Source organism: Staurois parvus, unplaced genomic scaffold (genome assembly GCF_062004578.1).
Source record: "Staurois parvus isolate SC_StPar_1 unplaced genomic scaffold, SC_StPar_1.0 ptg000175l, whole genome shotgun sequence".
NCBI classification, from domain to species: Eukaryota; Metazoa; Chordata; class Amphibia; order Anura; family Ranidae; genus Staurois; species Staurois parvus.
Window position 1 is genome coordinate 4,829,362 of NW_028317971.1, and position 12,873 is coordinate 4,842,234.

Below are 12,873 nucleotides of genomic sequence, written 5' to 3' on the forward strand. Positions count from 1 at the left end.
CCCAAAGTAAAGTCAGCCAGTGCACATGTTGGTCCCAATTTAAAGGACAATGCACTTTTGACTTATGAGTATATGGGTGAGTTGCTATTAATACCGGTGGAAGGTTAACGTGGTGTATCATTAATTGCATGCCCATCCATTGCACAACCTTGCAGAGTACTGTTAAAGAAGTACCGCATTCAAAAAGGACTTGATGTATGTTATATATGGAAGAAGTAAAGGAGTTATAAAGGACTGCACATTGTATTTTTGCTTTGAACTTTTCATTTTGAGCTTGTCACTTCAAGCACAGGTGGCAATTCATCTAGAGGATGGCACCATTATTGTTATATTGTGTTTGTATATAATATTAATTAAAGAGTTGCAAAGGATTGCACATTTCTGTTTCTGGATTGTCTATTTAGAGACAAACATTTAGGCACGTCTGTAAATTCACATAGAGGGTGACACTATTACGATTTCAAGATATTTATGTTGGTATCACTGAGCACAGTGATCTAGGGGTATATTTAAGGAAGTTATTTGGACATCTCACTACGGAGGATGTCACTATGACTCCTCATAAAAAAATGCTTTTACATACTTTGGTTTTCATACAATTTTTTATTTTCCGGAATCCAATTTATGTATGCACATTAGCAATTACTGGTAGCACTACATTTTTTCTTTTTAACAGAAACTTTACAAGTGACACAATGGCTGCTCTGTGTCCCCCCCCCCTTCATAGTGAGGGTCTTTTTGCTTATTGGCCCTCGTAAGCCAAAAATAAGCAAGTAAAAGTAAGTTAAAAAAAGTCCCATTGTCGTAACTTCACTGCTGTACACATTTATACAAAATTAAAGTAATGTCTTTTATATAAAAGGGTTTGACTAGTAATTTATATAGTTAGCTTGGTGGAGTGTGTAAAATTAGCAATGTGTATATAAATACAGCAAAACAAAAAATATATATAATATTAGTACAGAAATGCTGCTAAAATCAAACATATATAGTAGTGGCTGCAGTGAAAAAATAAAAACTTGGACATCTTGTAGGTGTAATGGAACTTTAGTAAATTTTCTAAATTGCATTTTTTGTTCAGCAGCTACTAAAGTGATTTTTTTTTACATTCAATAAATGTAATCCTTTTTATAGGTCCTCTAACCTTTATACAAATATCCACAGCCAAATATTATGAATCTTTATTTATAATTATCAGGTATGCAAGGTGTTGATCAAGATACAGTATATAACTTAAGTTTGATAGTATACTAGTAAAACATTAATCATGAGTATTTGGAAGCTGATGAAGAATTAATCCAAATTTTTTGCAATACTATCTAAGAGGTGAAATGAGGTAGGACTGACCTTGTTTTTTTTTTATATATTTTTAATCTTGCATAAATGGATAGTGAAAATCTTAGTGTAAATTAAACAGCATATGTTTGTGATATAAGGCTTTAGCACACATTCTGCATCCTTTTACAACATGAATTAAAAAAAATGGTGAATAGCCTTTCTGAATTAAGGACTTTTTGTTTCAGATTTACTAAACTGAGACATAAATAAATAGTCCAAGCAGTCTGAGGAGAGGACTACAATTCTAAAACTGATAAAAGATAAAAGCTATCTGTGGCTACTATACTATATTTTGTTGCTTTTGCAAGGTCTGAGAAACTTCCAAACTCATACTGAACAGCCTCTTGTTGTTTAGACTACTGAAGTTGTCTTCTGTACAGTGAAATATCAGTTTGGATTATTCAAAAAGTCTTACTGAAATAGCTGACTTAACATTATTGTCTATTTAAATAAATATTATCCTTATATAACTATTCACAAGTGTCCAGTTTAAGTTCTCCTTGTAGATATAACATATTTTACTATGTAATATACAAATGTCATGGATGCAACCTGTATTAAATATTTCATATAATATAAGCATGCAGCGCTAAAAACGTGATAAGAGCATAAAATGTATATTAAACATATATAAAAAGTCCAACTATTGTCAATATAAAAAATGACCATATAGTGGTTATGTCATAACCTTTAGCAGCAATCAAATCAAATGAAATAAAATAAAACAAATAAATATGCACACTGAGGCGTTATACAAGTTCACATGTGGAGAAACGTCCAAAGTTGATGTTAAAAGGTGCATAAAGTGAAGCAAAGTTCAATCAGGGGTGCCTGGATGCCCTGATGGTGTGCTGCCTACCTAATTGATGCTCACTAGATGATCCAGTGTTCCAGTTACCAGATGTTGATGACCAGGAGTTGGTTCTAATGTACTCAAATGTGCATTGATTTGCGCTATCTGGTTAGTGCAATCTTTACTCATTTGTCTCAACACCATTATCACAGATTTCCACCTATTTATTTTGATTGAACTTTGCTTCACTTTGTGTACCTTTTAATGACAACTTTGGACGTTTCTCCACATGTGAACTTGTATAATGCCTCAGTGCGCATATTTATTTGTTTTATTTTATTTCATGTGCTTTGATTGCTGCTAAAGGTTATGACACAACCACTATATGGTCATTTTTTATATTGACAATAGTTGGACTTTTTATATATTTTTTATATATGTTTTATGCTCTTATCGTGTTTTTAGTGCTGCATGCTTATATTATATGGTTTTGTAGAAAGTTTTAGAGGTTTTTACCTTTCATGCTAGCAGCTTTCTCATCCTATCCAGCGCTCGTTTTCCTACCCGCTTTATTATACCTGTATTAAATATATCCTTATACAGCTGTTCACAAGTGTCCAGTTTAAGTTCTCCTTGTAGATATAACAAATTTTACAAAATAATACTCAAATGTCATGGATTCAACTTGAATTCAATGTATTTGTAAAATAAGAATTTAATATACATAATACATAGACATATACAGTATGTACATGTATACATTAAAATCTCAGAATACTCAAACTAATATTGCAGTCACTGATAATAGTAAAAAGTTGCAAGCATAAAATGATGAACACAAAAAATAATAAAATCAAAATACTGTGCTGTTGTGAATACTTAAAAGCAAGTTAAATAATAAATTCAGCGAAATCAATCCAAACTTATATCACATGATTTGAATAAACACATCAGTGTTAAAAGCCAAAATCAACATGTATATTTTAATAAAAAACATGATCCACATAGCTCTGTATAATGACACCACAATCTGAATATCTAAGTGAGATACACAAATTTGAACACGCAAACTAGTAAATAATAGATAATACATTGTCCATGAGTATTCCTGTGATTTTTCCACCATCAAATCACTCTTGTGTTACTTTCAGTAAGACCTTCACCAAATTCTTATGGACGCACTCTCACCTTGTTGACGTGACCTTTTAAAAAGATGCTTATCCTTTTTATAGCCAGGACTTGACTGTATTCTCTCCGGTGGATGAAAGCTATTCTCATTCCAGGAAATCAATCTATGCTCAAAGAAAAAAGAAATTAAACATAGTGCTTTTCATAATGCAATGCTTTAATAATTAATGAAGATACACTCACTTGTACAATAACATAGACCATCCTTCAGGCACGGAGCGAGCACAGAAGAGCAGAGCTGCATCAACTCCTGCATGAGATCCACTGTATTCCGATCTCCTCTAGTGGACAGGACACAGCACCAGACTTCTCTCACACAGAATGATCTCTAGGCTCCATCCAAAATGTTTTGTCAATTACAACAGTATCAGGGGCTGATTATAATTAACCAGACCCTTTCATTCAAAATCAGTCTGCAGTCAGTCTGGTAAAACAAACAGCTATTTGTTCAGAACAACAAAAGGTAGGAATCTGCTACAAAGCTTGGTAAAATTCCTGCTGTATGCATTGATCACCCAGAGGGGATTTTGTTTCTCAAGAAAAGTAGACTTACTCTTTATTCATGGAAATTTGTTCTTTGGCATGTATTGTTATTTTTTTTGTGAATCATGAATTTATCCCCATCAAAAATGTCTTAATTTCTACTTTATTTAATAGTTTCATCAAAGAAAGGCCCAATAAATGTCATCCAGAAGTGATATTTTGTGCATTGGCATACAAAATTCCACAGTGATGACCGCTACCTACCAAAATGGTGGTTGGACAACTATTCTGTCACACTTGCTGACGGTGGCCTCTCTGCACAAATCATGTGTATTTATATATATATATATATATATATATATATATATATATATGTGATTTTGCATTTCCAGGAAGGGGCATGCACACACGCACTGTCTTTGGCTCATGTAGGTGTCAATCACTGGGCCAGTAATTCATGGCACTTCTCTGGGACTCAGCAATTGGTGGAGCAGCTGACAGCTGAGTGTAAACAATACAGATCTCTCGCCTGTCAGGAGAGTGTGCTGGTTTTTATCTCTCTGCAAAGCAGGGGGATAAAAACCATCATGTCCCCTAGTAAAATACCAAACAGTACACACTGTAATCACTCCCTAACACACAGTTAACTCATTGATTGTGGCAGATGTTTACTACTTCCTGTGGCAGTGTCATTAGTACAGTGACAATTTTTTTTATTTGCACTTATCACTGCATTAGTGTCACTGGAGATGTGAGTGGCAGTTAGTCAGTTCCCACCCAGTGTCAGTTAGTGTCATGCCTGCCATACTATCGCAGTCCTGCTAAAAATCGCTGATTACCATCATTACTAATATAAAGAAATAAAAAAAATTAAATTCCAGTATATATATATTTGTAGATGCTATAACTTTCATGCAAACTGATTAATATACACTTATTGGGATTTCTTTCACCGAAGACGTAGCATAATACATTTTGGCCAAAATCTATGAAGAAATTTTATTTTATTTCTTTCATTTTTTTATTGGATACGTTTTATAGCAAAAAGTAAAAAAAAATATATTTTTAATTATTATCTTTTTTCATTTATAGCGCTAAACATAAAAAAAACCCAGTGATGATGAAGTACCACCAAAAAAAGCTCTATTTGTGTAAAAAAACAATATAAATTTCATTTGTGTACAGTGTTGCATGACCATGCCATTGTCAGTTAAAGTAGAGCAGCGCTGTATAGCAAAAAAAGATCACCTGGTCATGAAGGGGGGTAAATCTTCCGAAGAGAGCAAGTGGTTAACAACATAGCATAAAATAGAATTCTCATCAAATGCAACATGAAAATCAGTATCAAAAGGCAACTTCATTTAGTTTCAAGAGAATTCAGAAAATAAGAGAGCTGCATGCTAACTGAATAATAATTAAAATTTTTTGCTTACCATTTTCTTTCCTTGCATCACTTATAACACTAGTAGCCTCTGAGCTGTAAGAGATGACCAGACCTGATACTAGAGCTGGGACTTTCAGAAATCATCATCTAAGTTACCAGCATTTTTAAAAAAGCCAGTTCAGAGTGGTTTTGTAACTGATCATAAAAAGTTTTATAAAATACGTAAACTTATTACAGAAAGTAGAACTCCAATACAACATTAAGCATTGCAATTGAATCCCTAGTGGTTATTGATCCAGGTAAAGAGTGTTCTCAGAGCATAAATGGCTTCACAGGAGTCAATTTCAAGGCCGTGTATTATCACATCATGCCCTCTTTTCTTAACGTGTCAGTTACTCAATTCATAATGTTATAGGAGGCAAAGTTAAATCAGATTTTCTGGTCTCTTCTTCTACAATGACTCCATTCCTATTTGTTTTCAGAGTGGCTTATGAAACATAGCCGATGCCAGAGAAAGCAAGATTGATGGCTTTTCAGATGATGGTGCAAATGCAATTTGTGAAGGTCTTTGAGAACAATACCTTCATATTGATCTCTAACCTACGTTCACTTTATTCCATATTAAAGACAAGGTACTGGAGTGTTTGATAAAGAGGAGATAAAAAAATGGTCAAACAAAGGAGTGAATAGTGAAAAAGACTCAGGTTGAAGCTCAGCCAAAGACCAACTTTGAATGTAACAAAAGCTGACATTTAGGATTTAGATGCTACATGCCCTTCCAACTTAACAAAGGAAAGGAAATTGCACTTTACCTATTGATTGCATTTAATTTGGGTTACCAAAAGGCCTTGTAAAATACTTGATAAGATGAAGTGAGAAAAGCACAGGTTGCACTTTCTTCTTGTTTTATTAAAGTGATCCTGTATCAATCAGGGAAAAGTAAAAGGTAAGCTTGAGTGCTGGTCAATTCATGTACTTACATTCTACTACCTCCTTCACCTCCCTGTTCCCCCAAATGAGTCCCGACAAAACCTCTATACCTCTAGCTATAGTGAAATATATGACTCTCCGACTAGAACCAAATAGTCAGGGCCAAGTTATATCACATGGGATTAGGAGAAGGGTCATTACTGCTTGCCTAATTTCAGGCCAAGAGTCAAATCTGAATCTACGCGGTATTTTTGTTTTTCACTGAACTCTCAACGGCAAAGAAAGAGTAGGGGGAATGGAAGTTAAAATAATTACTTGATGGTACCTGCTATCTAGCAATCTTGTTAGTTTTGAACAAATTTGAGAAAATAAAAAGCTGATTTCCTTAGTGAACAAATTCATTTCATATGTATTATTCTTTAAAATAAAAGGAGACAGTGTTTAGGTTGCTATTGGCAGCACCTTTACTTTAATTAACTCCAATTTTAATAAATCAAATGTTTTGTCTTCTTAGGGCAGGAAACACCATGACATGCCCAATATGCAAAATGCATTTAACCACATTTTACCAGATGATTATTAAAAAAAATAAAAAAATAAAATGTAGATGTAGATTATGGTTCAAGTTAACCAGTAAAAGATTTAGACAATGCAACTAACCATATATAGAAAAAATAAAGAACTTACAAAAAAAGCAAATGCCAAAATGACCAGTAAATCCAGCTTAAAGTGTATGCAAATCTTGACTTATTTTGTAAAAGTCAGATTTGGGTCTGCCTATCCTGTCTCCTGAATCTCCCTAAAAGATAGTGAGACCCCCCATAATATGTTAAAAGGTTAAAATAAGGGATGTTTAAAGTAGAAAAGGATTGGTTTAAGCTTGATTTTTTTCAGGAATCTGCTCCCTATACTTATGGATCTGTGGTTTTAGTTATTTTTAATTGTAGGTAACCTTGCAACTGCCTTTTTTAATCACATGTCAACTTATGGGCAAATAACTAAAAAGGGAAACACCAGCCAGTATACATTATTTGCTGTGTTTACCTGCCTTCAAATGCTAGTGTGTTAAATTCAGAGGTGGGGAGAGAACCAATGGCAGTGGTCTAAGCATGTACAGCAGGCTCAGATGAGGATTTCGTAGTGTACACCGATCCTGGTTGCAGCAGGTATATTGTATGTGTTTTTGGAGGAGGATATTGCTGCTCAGTGAAGTCTAGGGCTGTCTGTGTAGACTTTCGGCTGTAATTTAATATTGGCTTAATTTATTATTGTGAAAAATACTGCCTGCGGGTGAGGTATATTTTTAAAAGGGGAATTACTACAGACTCGGACTGTGTGTCTGTGAGATTGTGGCACAGTAGTTAAGGAATATTTTGTGGTACAAGGACTGCAGTATATGTGTGTAGACATAATGTGAGTAGGCTCAGACTCACAGCTCTTTAAGCCATGTCCACATTTTATCCAAATGTAGCCAAAGCCACTATTTGCAATAGCAAAATAAAAATCCCAGTGTTGAATAAATACCACCAAAATAAAGTTTTATCTGTCTCAAGAAAATGCTAAAAAATTCAGATGGGTACAGTGTTGCATGACTGCCCAATTGTCAATCCAATTGTGACAGCACTGAAAGCTGAAAATTGGCCTGGACAGGAAGGGGGTAAAAGTGTCCTGACTTGAAGTAGTTAAGGTAATTGCAATTGAAAAGGGGTCACTCTTGCATCTGGAGGAAAATAAGTTTTAAGCAGAACTAATTTTTTTTTAATGAAAACATTTTGAAATTGCAAATTAAAATAGTGCATGCATGCACACTTGCATAACAATGTGGCTTTTCTAGGATTCCCAGCTCCTGTGGGATAAACAGCTCAGAGGTCATGTATTTGCATAAGGGGGCAGAGACTATCACTGTACAAAACAATGTGGCTCCTCCTAGTCCTGTCTTGTGTTCGGCTTTACTATCTGTTGACAGATGGATTTTTAATAACGAATAAAAATAACAAGCAGCTAAATAAAAGAGTAGGAGAGATTGAGAATTGGGTGAGGTTTGAGCTATCCTATTACATGGTCAGTTCCTGGCAAATAAAAAAAAATAGTTCCTTCAGAGAACTTTCTTGGAGGGAATGACTGTTCATTTCATAAGATGGTAGCACCCCTTCAATCACCTCCCGCTAATACTAATTAACAGCCAAGGACCTTTTTGGCCATCAAAAGAGGCACTTTTTTCTTTTTTCTTAACCTCCTTGGCGGTATTCCCGAGTGTAGCTTGGGGTACAATTTGAGTACCAAAAGCAGTAACCCCGAGCTACACTAGGGCTTACCATACGGCGTTGCTCAGAGGGTGCCTGCAGCACTTACCTTGTCCTTCGCTCCCACGATGCAGTGTCCCCGGCCATTTCCTCCGGCCGATGCCGGCATCCGGCTTCTGTGTTCCGGTCCCTGTGATGTCGGGACGTACGGCGGGAAATTTTAAATTTTTTAAAAATGTAATTTTTGCTGTCATTGCTGTTTCAATGCATTTCACATACATTTTGTCCCTACTGCTTTGTCCTGTGCCCTGCCTGCGTTTTGACTGTTCTTTCTGCCTGGAAACTTAGAAAAGTCCATGGCGTCCAAAAAGCGTCCCTTTACGTCAAAAGCGGTTTTAGAACAGCGATAGTAAATTAGAACCACTTGCAGAATTGAGTGATAATGATTTGTGGGGAAATTCGTCATCAGACACTGAAAACGATTTTGCGACTTTATAGTATTTGGAATCTGCTTGCGCTTCTATGTAAAGAAAAACAATAAATAAACGTGTGAAGCTGCTAACATCTGATCCAATACCCCAAGATCCAATAAAATGCAGAAGAAACTAAAAATGATGTAGCGCTAAAACACACAACTGTAACATCAGGCCCATAGGCAATATAACATGATATTGGGATCCTGTATAAGTATATAAAGGAATAAGTATATGTGCGTGATGAGACTGACAAAAATGAGAGAAAACAGATGTGCAACCCCTGCACACAATGCACATAAATAAATATAAAGTCCAGTGATCCTGTGTCAATTTCCTCCACTCATACAGAATCCATGGACTGTATGTGGACCCGCACACCACCACGTGCAATCCAAAACCAGCTGAAATGGCCTCTCACCTCCTCCCTGCGGCCCTGCAGGGCCACAGAGCTTAACAGATCCCCACTGAATCAGGATATGCTTCCTCTTGAGTGGATGGTTTCATTGATGTATCCCCAGTATGCAGCTTCCACCTCTCCTATGATATCCTCAGAGGTCAGCTGAGCAGGGTAGACCCCAGCTCAAGCCCCAATAGGACAAAGGAAGCAAAAGACATCCTCCATAGTGTAAAATCGTTTTAATTTAAATGCCAGAAGATAAATGTAGTACACTCACATTTGCCAGATGAAATAAGGGCTGTTTCCCATGCTATGGGTGTAAGTGTGTGGCTGAAGGGTGTACCAAGATGGCGCCGCGCCGGAAGTGCGTCACCACGTGTTGCGGTCAACGCGTTGCGTCACGTGACCCCGTGACTTCATCAGGACTAAAGTAGTCGTGACGCAACGCATCGACGGCAACACGTGGTGACGCACTTCCGGCGCGGCGCCATCTTGGTACACCCTTCAGCCACACGCTTACACCCATAGCATGGGAAACAGCCCTTATTTCATCTGGCAAATGTGAGTGTACTACATTTATCTTCTGGCATTTAAATTAAAACGATTTTACACTATGGAGGATGTCTTTTGCTTCCTTTGTCCTATTGGGGCTTGAGCTGGGGTCTACCCTGCTCAGCTGACCTCTGAGGATATCATAGGAGAGGTGGAAGCTGCATACTGGGGATACATCAATGAAACCATCCACTCAAGAGGAAGCATATCCTGATTCAGTGGGGATCTGTTAAGCTCTGTGGCCCTGCAGGGTCGCAGGGAGGAGGTGAGAGGCCATTTCAGCTGGTTTTGGATTGCACGTGGTGGTGTGCGGGTCCACATACAGTCCATGGATTCTGTATGAGTGGAAGAAATTGACACAGGATCACTGGACTTTATATTTATTTATGTGCATTGTGTGCAGGGGTTGCACATCTGTTTTCTATCTCATTTTTGTCAGTCTCATCACGCACATATACTTATTCCTTTATATACTTATACAGGATCCCAATATCATGTTATATTGCCTATGGGCCTGATGTTACAGTTGTGTGATTTTGCGACTTTGCTCAGCGATGTGCGAATTTGCCTCTGTATTTCAAATTTCAGTGTTTTTGGTTTGATTATATTATTGAATTAAATGTATTATTATATTATTAATTTTTATGATTATTTATTAAATTATAATTTATGATTTCGTGTTTCAAGTTTTATCATATCCGGAATGTTTACTAGACTCTTGTTCGTACAGATTTCAGTGAGTTATTCCTAAAAATTACAGCCTACAATAAAAAACTACATACTTCTATGCAAAAAAATGGTACCGCTTTCAGCACAAAAAATCGGAAAGAATCATACCGCCGAGGAGGTTAATGCCACACTTCTCTAAGGTCTCTGCTGGAGATAAAAAAATACAACATGTTCACAGTAACTATTATTCCTTCTTTTTTGGCATCAAAATAAGCTCTTTTTCTTATGCTATATTTCTGTAAACTAAACTTACATCTTTTAAAAGAGACTTTAGTTACTAAAGTCTCTTTTTAAAGATGCAGGAGATAAACAAAAAAAAAATACAAAATGTTTACTACAGGTTTAAAGCTGTAAAATGTGATATTTTGATTGCACTCTATTGCTATTAAACTATTGCTGTTATGTTTACATTGACATAATAAAGCTATGTTATAATTGCAGTTTTTTATATTTTGGACTCTTTATTCTAAAGAAAAATGTAATTTCATAAGCTTTAAGGGGCATGATTGGGGGCAGGGCTGGGGGCGGGGTTGGGGGTACAGGCTGGGGGTGGAGTTGGAGGCGGGCCTAGGCAAGGTTGGGTGGGGCAACTGGTGGAGAGTAAGGTTTGTACCTGGCTAGTAGGTCTAGACTTGAAATTTTAAGCCCTGGCCTAGGTAATATGGCATATGGATAATATGACTATAACTAAAGGTAACAAAGGTACTACAGATTTTGATGCTTGCACTGTTTTTAACTTGAAATTTGAACTTGAAAGTGTCTGAATTATTAAAAAAGATAATTTACTTCTACTTTAATATATTTCTGTTGAACTTCATAGACGTATGCTTTTTGCACCTTAACTATGGAGGGGATATACTAAAATGGGTGCACCTAATCAGCTGCTAACGTCATCTTGTTTAATTAAGCTTTGACAATAAAACTTGAAAACTGATTGGTTTCTATTCAGAGCTGCACTAGATTTTATATTCTCAGTGTTTAGTAAATAACCCCCCTATGTAACTATAGTAACTATCTTGGTTTGAATGCTCCTCATTTGTGGCAAATCCTTAATTTTTGTACAGTAGTGAGGGGTATGCTGACTACTATAGAGTTTCACATGTGGTGCTTTACTTATTGTCTGTAAGCACTCTTACCTCACAGTTCTGGAGTTCACAGTGAAATGCTTTCCAATGCTTTCCATTATACAATTATAGTGGAAAGTGGTTTCTATCATAGGCCTATGCAGGCTCATTTGCCCTTGTTGCAACATTACCTGTAACCTTCACTTGGACAAGGATTTAAGAAAATGTTTCACTACACTCAGCAACACTCAGAAAAAATATCATGGTACTTAGGAGGTAATTGCAACAAAAACATTTTCATTTATAATATGTTTTAATGTTAGAGAATGGCCATGCACAAATGGTCTTTCTAGCTAACAATCTTTCTATAGACATTAAATTTCTCACTAGGTGAACCTGCACATAAATGATCAGAATAATAATGGCTGATGAACTTTACTCTTTCCTGCAAGCTCAGACAGTGTCATGAATGGTGCTGAGTGAACCTGCCCATGTTTGATTCAAAGGAATATTCGGCAAACTCATCGCAAAATTTTCAGATTGCAAATTTTAATGTGAATCCCAGTGAAGTCAATGGGAATTGAATATTGAAAATAGGTTCTGTCCATTTTCAATCTTAACCACTTCCCGTCCTCTCTATAGCAGAAGTACTGCTACAGGGTGGCACGGGTGCGCAAAATCATGTATATATATATATACAGTGGGGATCGAAAGTTTGGGCACCCCAGCTAAAAATTTGTATTAATGTGCATAAAGAAGCCAAGGAAAGATGGAAAAATCTCCAAAAGGCATCAAATTACAGATTAGACATTCTTATAATATGTCAACAAAAGTTAGATTTTATTTCCATCATTTACGCTTTCAAAATAACAGAAAACAAAAAAATGGCGTCTGCAAAAGTTTGGGCACCCTGCAGAATTTATAGCATGCACTGCCCCCTTTGCAAAGCTGAGACCTGCCAGTGTCATGGATTGTTCTCAATTGTTCTCAAGAAGGCTATAAGAAGATAGCAAAGCGTTTTCAGATGTCAATATCCTCTGTTCGGAATGTAATTAAGAAATGGCAGTCATCAGGAACAGTGGAAGTTAAAGCAAGATCTGGAAGATCAAGAAAAATATCAGACAGAACAGCTCGCAGGATTGTGAAAAAAACTATTCAAAACCCACGTTTGACTGCACGATCCCTCCAGAAAGATCTGGCAGACACTGGAGTTGTGGTACACTATTCCACTATAAAGAGATACTTGTACAAAAATATGGTCTTCATGGAAGAGTCATCAGAAGAAAACCTCTTCTA